Below are 12694 nucleotides of genomic sequence, written 5' to 3' on the forward strand. Positions count from 1 at the left end.
AGTTATATACTTTCATTAATACAAAGGGTCAATGGTATTAAACTATTATTTTTTCTATTTCAATGCATAATTTTAAAATTCAAAAAGTAAGAAAAAGTAGATTACTGGTTGCCATGGCTGAGGGAAGGAGGAAATGGGGAGTGAGTGCTAATGGGCATGGGGTTTCTTTCTGGGGCAAAAATGTTCTAAAAATTAGATATATGGTTGTACGATTCTGTGAATATACTAAAAACCAATGAATTGTATACTTAGGAGTAAAAATTTTATTTTTCTCGCTCCCAGCCAGTTTGGCGGCTGCTCTTGGTTGGGGGCCTCCCCACACCCAAGGTGGAAAGATGGTGGCCACAAGAAAAAATGACAAAGTTACTGGAGTTGACCAACACTAGGCTCCAACTTGTTATGACAAGAGGAAAGTGCATGCTGGGGTGCAAGCAGCCCTGAAAATAATCAGACAGGGCAAAGCAAAACTGCTCATCCTCGCCAGCAACTGTCCCGCCTGGAGATCTGAAACGGAGTATTAGGCCGTGTCAGCCAAGACTGGCGCCCATCACTACAGTGGCAACAAGACTGCATTGGGCACAGCATGTGGAAAATACTACAGTGTGTGCACACGGGCTACCACTGACCCAGGTGATCCAGGCATAATGAGAAGTTTGCCAGAACAGACTGGGAGAAGTAAATCATGCAGAATATTTCTTTACTACAACTGGCCACAGCGTATGTTGCTGTTTTTCAAAGGGTAAATTTCATAGCATTTGAATGATAGCTCAATAAAGTGAATGTAAAGAGAGGTAATGCTAAACATTTTATTATCTATGTGAATTTCTAAAAGGAATATAATTACTCAATCCAAGGTAACATACTGAGCACAATGCAATCTCCTATCTGTAAAGTGCTTTGTCTACTATCTTCTAGGAAATTATCTCCCCGAATGGTTACTCTAATATCCTAAACTACTACAGGCTTCTAACAGCTCTTCTAACAACTAGTAACTCTTACAACAACCTATATCCCTAGGCTTCTAAGAACCCTAAAACACAGAAATGACACTAAATATTGAAGAGTTTGACATACTGACAGACCCATTTTTTTAAAAAGGTTTAAATTCCAGTGGGCTACATAATATAAAGACACCTGTTTTCCTGAGAATTAACAGCTGTAAATACAGACAACATAAGTAATTTCACACATCAAGCTGATGTGTAATAAAATAAGTCTACTCAAGATTCTTCTTTCAACAAGATAAGACTCTAACGATAAATGACTACAGCTCATCTTGTTAAGATCAAAAGGGAATGACTTCTGTGGCAAAATATGCCCACCAGCTCAGCTATTTCACCAGCTCAGTTACTAAAGACACAAAAGCAGCCTTGCACCAAGCAGCAAAAAGAGGAAAGAAGGGATTCTTGAAAAACCTGATTTGCCAAGTTTGTAAAATGCTTTGTAACTTTTATTTAGACTTTGGAGTTTTATATATCCAGATGAGTATCTCTGAATTGTACTGACAAACAGCATGATAAACTTTTCCTTAACTTGTAAGCTCTCTGCAGATATTGCAAATCCATCAGAACTATAGCAGTGGGACATCAAGAAAGAGCAAGATTGGTAAGATCCCTTTCTGTGCCATGATATAAAACATCATCTAAAGCGGTTCATTTTTATGGTGATCCTATTTCTAAAGGGCTACCGTTTATTTGGTATTTAAATTTTAACTACAGGAGTTAATGCAAATGTTTATGCATGAGAGCATGAGCCGCACTTAAGCTGCCTTTGAAATAAAACAAGCACTATTAGAAAAATGTTAACATCGATAGAAAAAAAATTTTCTAAAACCATAATTCAGAAACACTCCAATGAAAAAAGGTAAAGAGTTATTAGTGAAAATTGTAACTATAGTATAAACAGATAACCTCATGCTTTTTTATACTATAAATTTTATCAGTACCATACCATAGCAGCATCACAATTTTATTGCAAGAGAGAAAATGGAAATTTTTTTCTATTTCCAATCTAAAGAGCTAAGCTTCCTCCAATACTATCTAACTAACCAAAGTCTTGTCATTTTTCAAGAATGTCATTTTAAAGATCCAAGAAAATTTTCCACGTGACTACAGAAAATTTGAAAACGCCTGTGGTGTCATCTACTCATGTGTAGGCCCAGGACCATGAGTGCACCCTGGGTGGCCACATGAGGGGTACTTTGAGTGCTCGCCTTGCTCCATCCCTTCAAACGACTCCTTGTCCCACTGTTTCCTTCAGTCCCCACTCTCTCTCTTTTCTCCTTTTCCATGCTAGCACAGGAAACAACTTTATATATGTAAACAGCAAATGAATTTACAACTTCAGATGCTATCTTTATGTTAAATCAACAGAGAGACATTTTCTAGTTTGTCACTAAAAAAGCAGTATGTCATAATATAAACTATAACAAAAAGAAATCCCACCAGAGGATTAGGATTTGCCAATACAATGAGACCTGCTCTATAAAAATAACCCTCAAAGTGATATGGCCTGTTGCCGAGACCCTCCTACAGCGGATCCGGTCCTTGTTGGGGACAAAACAAGCTTTAGCACCATGCCAACCTAACAGCTGCCAAAAATGAACTCTTCTTGATTCTGAAGACCCATCACTCCATTTCCCCACCAAGGTAGCCAACCTTATCTGTTGTGACCATATGTTTTAACCATGTATCTCATACAAATATTTTATACAGTTTTAATTAAACAGTTGTTTCAACATAGTGTATGTCATCTCTGTAATACCAACTAGTGAGGAAGCCTTTATTTCTAAAAGAATTCAAAAATATGAATTTTGAGGTTGACCAAAATAATCTTATCTCTTAGTTTTCTAGGTCAGTTAATTCTATATTTCTAGAATTTTGAGAGAGACTACAGATACAAAATGTGAAAAATGGCCTGGCCTCCATGGCACTTAAGCAATACTTAAAGAGCTAATATTAACAGAGTCAAAAATAATTAGAAAAACTTAAGTGGGCTGTACTCTTTACTTCCCAATGGTCTTTCTCCTGCAATACCCATGAAGTGAGACGTGGTGACTCTGTAGTCAATCACAGACATCTTCTAGATCTCCCCAACAGTATGTATGAGAGGCCACTTGTCTCATGCAATTAAAGGAAGTATGTGATTGATATGGTAATAGTGAATATATGCATGAGCCAGCCAGTCACAGGTACCGAGCACCACATGGCTGGCTCAGCCAAAGTCAGTGCCTGATTAGGTAAACTGCTTCAGCTTATACTTTTTTTCTCAAGGCTGTCTTCTGTAAGCCTTGTAATGTAATAACACAAATTATGAGTCACTGGTTGGTTGTCCTAGGAAGGCCCAGTGGCTCCAACTGTCATAAAGCTTCTAACACATAGGACTCTTTTTTTTATAATGAACTAGTAAAGCATCTCAGACAGGTTCATTTACAATTTGAGATATGCAGTAGCTCAGTTTGAATAAATCATTACAGAAATCAGCAATAACTAAGAATACAAATTTGTGTTCAGTCAAGAGCGCATATTTTATTAAGATTTGAAATGGCACAAAAGATAAGAAGGAAAGGTGTTAATCTGATGTAGACAGATAGATAATAGCTCCTATTTGGCTTACCAGACAGACTCTCATATTTTACTTTAAACTGGGAGTTCTGGGGAGGGGATTTACTGTGGCTTATCAACTGTATATCATAGCAGAAGGAGCTGAACTAGTGATCTTCCTGTCAGTAAAACTGTATAATTTTAACCAAGGGAAAATACATGGCACCACAGGTCAGAGATGCCCTGGCCTAGAGTAGAAAGAAAACGATTCATCAGAAGGCAGTGCTTCATCTGTAATGACACTGAAGAGTATCTGGCTCTGACCTATTCCCCAAACCACCACAATGTTGGCATTTCACAATATTTACAGTTTTAAAAAAATGTAGTTTGTACCTCTCTATCATGAATTATATAAACTCATAATTCAAGCTACTTTGGGAACACTCAGTTATTAATGGCTTTTCTTGGTTTAAAATTTTTCCCATAACTAGTTTTGCTTAAATTGGCTAATTAAAACATCAAAATTTTGTTCTGCTATCAAAAAGAAAGTATAAAAAACCTATAGCCCTGGCTGGCTTAGCTCAGTGGTTAAAGCGTTGGCCCACGGACTGAAGGGTCCCAGGTTCAATTCCAGCCAAGGGCACAGGCCTTGGTTGCAGGCTCGATTCCCAGCCCCCAGTTGGGGCATATGCAGGAGGCAAACAATCAATGTGTCTCTCTCACATCGATGTTTCTCTCTCTCTCCTTCCTTCCTTCCTTCCTTCCTTCCTTCCTTCCTTCCTTCCTTCCTTCCTTCCTTCCTTCCTTCCTTCCTTCCTTCCTTCCCTCCCTCCCTCCCTCCCTCCCTCCCTCCCTTCCACTTTCTCTGAAAGGCAATGGAAAAATATCCTTGAGTGGGGATTAAAAAAAAACCTATAAAAGTTAACTTCTAAAGGTTATGAGCATAAGCAATAAACAGAATGAAACAGAGTTCATAAAAGAAAAACAAAAGAAGAAACTAAAAAGAGATGAAATTTTTTAATGTAAAAAAAACAAAATGAGTTTCGTGCTATTAAAGAATAACACTAAATAAATATTATAAAATAATAATTTCCCAAGCTTTCAGAAGGCCTTTTATATTTCACCTGATTAACACATTTCTGGCAACCAACTAACGCCCAAATAAAACAGTATTTCTATACAATGTTACGGGGCACACTCTGGATTCATAACGTTGTTGAGAGGGATTGAGGAGGAGGAAGAGTGAAGGAAAGGGGAGGGAGGGGAGACAGTGGGGAAGGGAGTGGGGGAGGGAGGAAGAGTGGAGAGGGGGAGGGTATCCGAGAAGCAGTAAGTGATGTCACACCAAACTAAGGGAGTCCAATACATCTTGCATAAAGATAGGGTAAGAATACATGTAATTATGGGAATAGCTACCAAAGGAACACAAATTATTAACATTGTGGCTAAGAGTGGGGTGGGGGCAGGTATAAGAAGATAAAAAACAAAACCTAGGCCTTCTGGCCTAAGAATGAGATTACTGTGGCACCACCTGCTTTTCTCTACCAAAGAAGTAAAACTATGAGTATTACAGACAGCGGTACATAGGGTGGCAGAGGGAAATACACTATCGCCAAGAAAGGGCATTTATGAATCAAAAAAAAAAAGCACTTGACATATTTAGGATGAAACAGAGTGGTCATGCTAGTTCTTATAGGAATTGTAAGATTCTTAAATATTATTAAGGATATTATCAATATTAAAAAATTAATATAATTACAAATACACATAATGTATTTCAAAATAAATTCCAAGAGGAAATCTAAATTAGATATTCACACAATGCAAATCCAAATAGTTCATTTTTTAATTCATAGTCAACTCTTGTGGGGTAGATTACCTGATATATGGATTAGTCACGGAAAATATGTTTATTTAATAAGACATTTAGAATTACTTGGAACCGGAATAAAATTCTTAGTGAAAGATGCTAACATCTGAAACTATACAGTCAGCAAAGGCTCACCACCAACGCTACCATAACTCTGAAATTCTTACCACTGAGACTACAGCGCCTCCCACTCCGATGAAGTGCACCCCCAGAACAAAGCGATGACTTCAGATTCCTACACGAAAAGTAGATGAGGGAAAGAAGAAAAAAGGAAGGATCTTGCAGTTGCCCGGCGTGTCTTGTGAGATAATTAAATGGGTTAATACATATGAAGAGTTTAGAAGAGTGCATCCGGCGCATACCAAGCATTCAATAACATTCGCCATCACCCTCATACAAAAACAGTGTTTCACAAAAGTCCTGGTCTCCATAAACTCTCTAGGAAGAATAAATAGCCCATATTTGGTAAACTCATGGTTGGTCTAGTCAGGGTCAGTGCCCTGCCAATGCTCTTCAAGTACCATAGGCATTAATTACAACAGCTGCTTGGGTGGTCATTAATCTCAGTGATTTTGTTGAGCATTTTTTTAAAAATGAACTTCATAAATGTCATGCACTAGTTTCACTATTTTGAAACACCAGCTAACTTCATGCTGGCTGATTGTACATGTTATTCTATAACACAAGTACCACCAGATAGTCAATTAAAGTAAGTAGATTTTTTCTTTTGGAAGTTACTCATGTTGTGTCTAAAAACAAAATATCAATGATTTCACTTTTAATATCTAATTCCATTTCAAAAAGAAAATAAAAATTTTAAATCCAGTGAAACCTCTCCATAATATGCATTCCTTAACAGTATTTTGGATATACAACTGGCAACTGGCTCCCATCCCCTACAACAGGCTGGCCCCAGTCATTGCATCAATCTTACAAGAACATGCTGGGTTTAACCACAATATTTGTGGCTCCTTTTACAGTGTTATGGCAAGGTTTTAATATATCAGAAACTGACACACAACATTATCAAATTTGAAATCTACATAAATGAATTTACTTTGACTCTCATATTTAGTTACTATCATTTGGAAATGGGCTCCAAGAATGACCAGCCCACCCTTCTTCTTTTCCTCTAATTGCTACTATAATTTCCCACAGTCCCAGGGCATCTGCCTGGGAAAAAGGAAAATTAACAGGTATTAAAAAAGAGATATTAACATCTGACTTAAGTTATGAGGTGAATTAAAGGATCATTAAGAAAAAGTGCTCTACTGAAAATGTGGAGGTAAATAAAGCGTTTGTTGTTTCACACAACATTGGTAAGTTTGCTTAAGATCAAGGACCTCTAAAAGAAAATGTCACTTATGAATAGATATCATATAGTGTATGTTTACTATGATTCAAATATATAAACTAAAGATTTCAATTACCAGTGCTAGATGAACAAACAAGTAATTTAAAAAATTGTTTTTCCAGAATCAGTAAACTATCCAGTTTTTCCAATAAAATTTTCATGTCCAAAACAGGTAAATAAGGAAATCCCACTGGGATACTCCACCCAGTCCTGGGATGTGCCATATATTATAAGATACAAACTGGATGGCAGCAACTCCCACAGAAATGGTTAAGTCATAAAACTCAAAGAACAGGCACACAAGAATAAATTCTTTGGAAAGTGGGACTCTTATTTTTCCAAATATTTTTCTGCATCTAAAAAAAACAACTTTTTTTAAAAACAAGGGGGAAAATCCAAAATATGAAACAAGTTGCATGCATAAAAATATTCAACACATTATTTATAAAGATAAAAACAGGTAACAAAAAAGGCCTTGTAAATTATGGTACTTAAAACTGAACACTATTATGCCACAACTAAAAACTAGGTCTATAAAAAGTACATCACAGCATGAAAAAGGTTTTGTCACAATTAAGAAAAAAGTAAGATTTTCTGTCGTCTATAATTATAGCTATGTTCAAGTGCATTTAAAAATACTCTAAGGTACTTCGTCTCCTCAAAACATTCGTTGTCACAGTACGGCGATGGGAATCAATGCGTGAGGGTCTGCTTCTCTTAACTGCCTCAGATTTCTGCGGTGTTGTTAAACAACTTCATAATTATAAAACGTGTACTTTTTAAAAATAAGCAATAAGGAAATACAAAGAGCACTAGAAACATGGCAAGAACTTATAACTTCCTAACTCGGAGAGATTCGTTTGCCAACCTTAAGCATCTGAGAAGTTCATCTCTTATCACATCTATATTATCAGCATGCATAATGAAGTGGGCATAAGGCACAATTAGTTTAACGTTCATACTTAACTATTAATAATTATGATTAATATAAATTCCTAAGGACTCTGTGAAAAAGATTGTCTCCTATCACTACGTTATGCTCACTATTCTTTGAACTGCGTTGGGCTTTTCCTGATGAGTCCTATGAATTTTCCGAGTGCACTTACTGCCTGCAATTCTGGGTGGTGCCTGCTAATGGGAGCTAAGGCCCCGATAAAAAGAAGAGGTAAAGCACACAATACAATACTTTTTCTCCTCCCATATTTTTATTTTATTTACTTTTAAATTTAATTTATTGGGGTGACATTGGTTGATAAAACTGTACAGGTTTCCAGTGTACAATTCTATAACACATCGTCTGTATACTGCATTGTGTGTTCACCACCCCAAGTCAAGTCTCCTTCCATCGCCATTTATCCCCCTTTAATTTCTCCCACTTTCCCGTCCTCCCTCTGACGAGCACCATACATACTGTTGTGTGTGTCTAGGAGTCTGTCCTTTTTCCCTATGCTCGATCCCTTCACCCTTCTCACCTAACCCCCAACCCCCTCCCCTCTGACAGCTGCCAGTCTGCACAATTCTATAAACAAAAGAATATTTTAACATTAATCATCATAATAATATGCAGTTACCTATTCACTATAAGATATGGTTGGCTATATAAGACATAATTTAAAGAAATACAAACAAATAATTCCCTGACACATATTTAACCTTTGTTTATTTTTTCCAATTAAGTACTTGTAAGAATCTGTAACTAATACCCGAGAAGAAACAGCCTGGAGTTTGTTCTGTTCACTCCTCCTCCTTACTCTTGCCTTTCTGGGACCACTGTAAGACTTCCGGGCCAAGAGCTCAGTATAGTATCTTACTGGTACCTGGACTATTTTCCTTTAACTATTTTCCTAGACTTCCATTGATCGGTCAACCCCAAACTCAAATAGTATTTCTTTGTGAGCACCCAAGCAACATCTTCCTCCAGACCTGTCACAGACCTTAAGGCAGGTGGACCGAAGTACAGCACGTTAGCCCTCTGTAACACAGCAGACCGGGACATACACACATATTTTATGAGCTGGCGATGCTGGCCTATGACCAGGATTAAATCAGCCTGTAAAGCTAGCCAGTTCTTTACAGGCCAAGCTCTGGCCGAGTCAGGCTTACAACTTTCCACAATAACTCTTACACAGACACATGACTTAGTAGCTGTCACTGGTGGTATTGGCCAAATAAGAACAATCTGAGTAGTATATAAAAAAGGAGCACTGCGCTAAACCAGTGGCAAAGTTAGCCTTCTTGTAGCACGTGAGAAGTTTGCAACACATTAATTAACCAAATGAATCAAAGCTACAGAAGGCTGCTCTTAAAGCAGCATGCCCACAATCCCTCTAAGAGAGAGACAAACCTTTCAACAACACTAACGATGACAACGACAATAACAGCAGATAACTCATGGAGTGCTACTGTGAGACAGACACTATCCCAAGCACTTCAGGGATATAAATTCATTCAGTGCTCACACAACCCCATGTGACAGGAGACAAAACACAGGCAAGGAGACACAAAATACCTTGCCAAAGGTCACACAGCTAGTAAATGGCAGAGTGTGGATTCAACCCTGATCATCTGGCTCCAGAGTCCATGCTGAGTACTACTACATTTCACTGCCTTATAACTGACATACAGTATGGAATGTTTTCAAAGCCTGGAGAAGAGACACAGTGGTAAACTTGTGACCACACCCTTTACTCAGAAAAGAGAGTGACTTTCACATAGTAGGAAATACATTAAACTAAGACCCAGCACATGCACACACCCACTCACCCCTCCACCCACTCCTCTACCCCCAACTCACACAACTGAAACAGAAACTTCAGTAAACAGTACTACCTGTGCCACACTCTGACAATTTCTACTGTTTTATTTTGTAAAAAATGCTGGTCATGACCCAAAAAGGGTCTCACAATGTTGTTTGAAAACCACTGCACTAGCCCCAGGATCAGCTTTGCTATGCAACGATCTATTCTGAAGGAAGGTATAGTGAACAGGGCTTAAGAAAACTAAAGCTAGGGAGAGAATAGGATAAAATCGAGCCAGGCCTGAGTTCCAATCCCTTCTCCACCGCTAAAGAGACGTGTGATCAGCAAGTCACTTCCTTCTTCGAGCCAATGCTGTGAGGATTAAGTGAGACAGAGTATATAAAACTCCTGGACCATAACACATAAAAACAAAGTGTTATTTCTCCCCCACACACACACCGACTCTTATCAGAGTTGCCTGTCAGTTTAAAGTAGCTTTCATAAAAGCAGAGCTTGGGGTTACTTCGAAATGAGAAACGACCTAGAAATTGATACTATGACTTACTGAAGACTAAAGCTACATCCTACCTGGGAAAACACTTTCTTTCCCAGGTGAGTCTGAGCTGACTCCCAGACTGAAAAGTGCCAATAGGAAAACTCTGCTCTTGCATTTGGGATCCGTGTCTCTTAGCAAACAGAGCTTCATGGTCCTCTGAAGAAACAATCCAGAATGAGCCCTGTTCTCTGCCGCAAGCCCCTTGCTGTAAAACATGGTGGTGTGGGTGTCCAACGATCCCACAAGCCTGGGAAGCACCCTGGGGAGTAGGGACCATTTATTTCTGTGCAATCAGCTCAAAGCACAATTCCTAACGCAAGGCCTGATCCACAACAACAGATATAGAATAAACATTCGCTGAGCGTAACCAAAGAAATCTCCAAATGCAAATCTACATCATGTTTCATTTCTGTGTTGACACCTTTCACCTCTTCTTCCTGCATCCCCACAGTAGACAGTTTTCCCGGTGACCACCCTTACACTACCCACTGCCCTCACTCCTCCTGCTAATCAGGTCCACTTACCCTTGGCTCACTTCTCGACAGTTTTAGAATTGGCCTTCGCATAGATACCTGGCATTTCTTGAAAGGCCAGAATTAAATTAATGGAGTCGAAGATTTTAATTTTACAGATAAGAACAGTGGTCTAAAAAGGGTGCCCTAGCCAGCTTGGCTCAGTGCTTAGAGTGCCGGCCTGTGGACTCAAGGGTCCCGGGTTCAATTCTGGCCTAAGGGCACATAGCTCGGTTGCAGGCTCCATCCCCAGCCCTGGTCGGGCATGTGTGGGAGGCAACCAATCGATGTGTCTCTCTCTTGCATCAACACATCAGTGTTTCTCTCTTTCTCCCACTCTCTCTGAAAAATATTGGAAAAAATATCCTCGGGTAAGGATTAAAAAACAACAACAAAAAAATAGAAAGGGCAAGAATGATGCCTAAGCGCTAACAGGTAGTAGATGGCAGGTGTTCAACGGATTTGTAGTCCAAACTTTGCACTACCATAACAGCAAACTTGGCCTTGTATGTTTTAAATATATTTGGTTGAGGGGAAAAACAACAATAGGATAAATGGAAGTAAACTTGTATTAAGCACCAACTATGTACTAATACTGTGCTTTCTGTATATTATCACATTTAAAGCTTACAACAAACCTACAAAGTTGTACAAATATTTACCTTGTAATTTTTCTGGGTGACATGAAAAAACATAGAGCTTTGAAGATATTATAGCAATTCCTCTGTCAATGCCTAGAGACTAACCTTGAGACTGTACTAACTGGAGAGGCCAAATATGAGCTGCTGAAAATGCTGAGTTATATATTTTAAAGAAATCTAGTAAATACAGAACTTCTAATTGCATTCCCCCAACAGAATTAAACTATTATGTTATGACAATGGAATCCTTCAAAGGCTGGTAATAGGTGGCAATTTAACAAGATGTATCAATAACCCTTAAAATGTTTGTGCACCTCAAGAAGCTTTCGTATGTGCATCACATCTGTGGATGTTTACCATAAAGGTATTAAAACAAAAATTTTAAACATTTATTACCATAGTTATATTAGTAAACTCATTACATGTTAGCACATTTGTTTGGGAAAAAAGTCTCATGAAACATTTTCCAAAGCAAACAAACAAAAGACTGAAAACTGTATGCAGCCTTAATCCAGTTCAAACGAATTCAAGGCTAGTCCTGTGTGTGAACACTAATTATGCACAAGGTCTTCCTTACACATTTAATCCATATTATAATCTTGTGAATCGAGTTTTATCCCATTTGATAGGAATCTGAGACTTAGTAGTAAATTACTAGTTCAAAGTCATAACTAGTGGTGGAGTAGCCAAGGTTCTCTAGGTTTGCAAAAGGCACATAAAATATATCACGCCATGACAAATTTGCCAAAAATTTAATTGCATAATTCATCGTTATAAGATGCAACCAAGTAAAAATATTTATAATCTACTGAATTCCACTATCAAAAGCATTTACTGGTGGCAATCTTCATTCCCTAAAGAGTATTCCTGGGAACACTACACCCAGAGTGTAGCAGGTGTAATTGGCTGTGTGGGGAGGGAGATGTATCAATATACCTGGAAAATGCTGGTTTCTTTTTGTTAATATATTTCTCAGGATCTTTTTACACTCAGTCTTTGGCACTGTGACTCTCCCAGTTTAGGAGGTGGCTGAGTACAAGCTGATCTAAGAGGGCCAACAGGTAGGACAACAGAACCCTCCTCCACCAGATCCTTCACTTTCCAGCAGGGCAGCCACAGCTCAATCAGACAGTGATGCATGCTGGTGGGACAGTGGGAGCACGCGGGGGCTCTTAAGAAGCCTCTGCTCAGAAGTGGCTCACGGCCATCTTTCCACTTTGTCGGCCAGCCCAGGTGCATGGGGTGGGGAAACAGACTCTGGCTCTTAATGGGAGCAGCTATGAAGTCACACTGCAAAGTGCATGGATACAAGGAAAGATGAAGAATTGTGGCCACTTCTGTGATGAATCTGTTGTATCACCTAATTTTCAAAGTTCGGCAACTTCTCTTTACTGCTGTTTTTTGGTTACTCCTTCCTTTCTTCCATCCCTTCCTTCCCTCCTTCTCTTCAGAGGAAATAAGATCCAAGTTCACACATTATG

At 38.6% G+C, this 12694-nt stretch overlaps 1 protein-coding gene and 1 pseudogene across 2 annotated transcripts in view; one reads left to right on the forward strand and one right to left on the reverse strand.

The window, feature by feature from the left end:
• The window catches only part of WDR70 (WD repeat domain 70), a 175528-nt gene that overhangs the window by 93984 nt on the left and 68850 nt on the right, over positions 1-12694 (reverse strand). The gene's annotated exons all lie outside the window — the stretch shown is intronic.
• LOC148093431 (large ribosomal subunit protein eL30 pseudogene) lies at positions 355-743 on the forward strand (annotated as a pseudogene).

Source organism: Miniopterus natalensis, chromosome 3, assembly GCF_054644295.1.
Source record: "Miniopterus natalensis isolate mMinNat1 chromosome 3, mMinNat1.hap1, whole genome shotgun sequence".
Lineage (NCBI taxonomy): Eukaryota > Metazoa > Chordata > Mammalia > Chiroptera > Miniopteridae > Miniopterus > Miniopterus natalensis.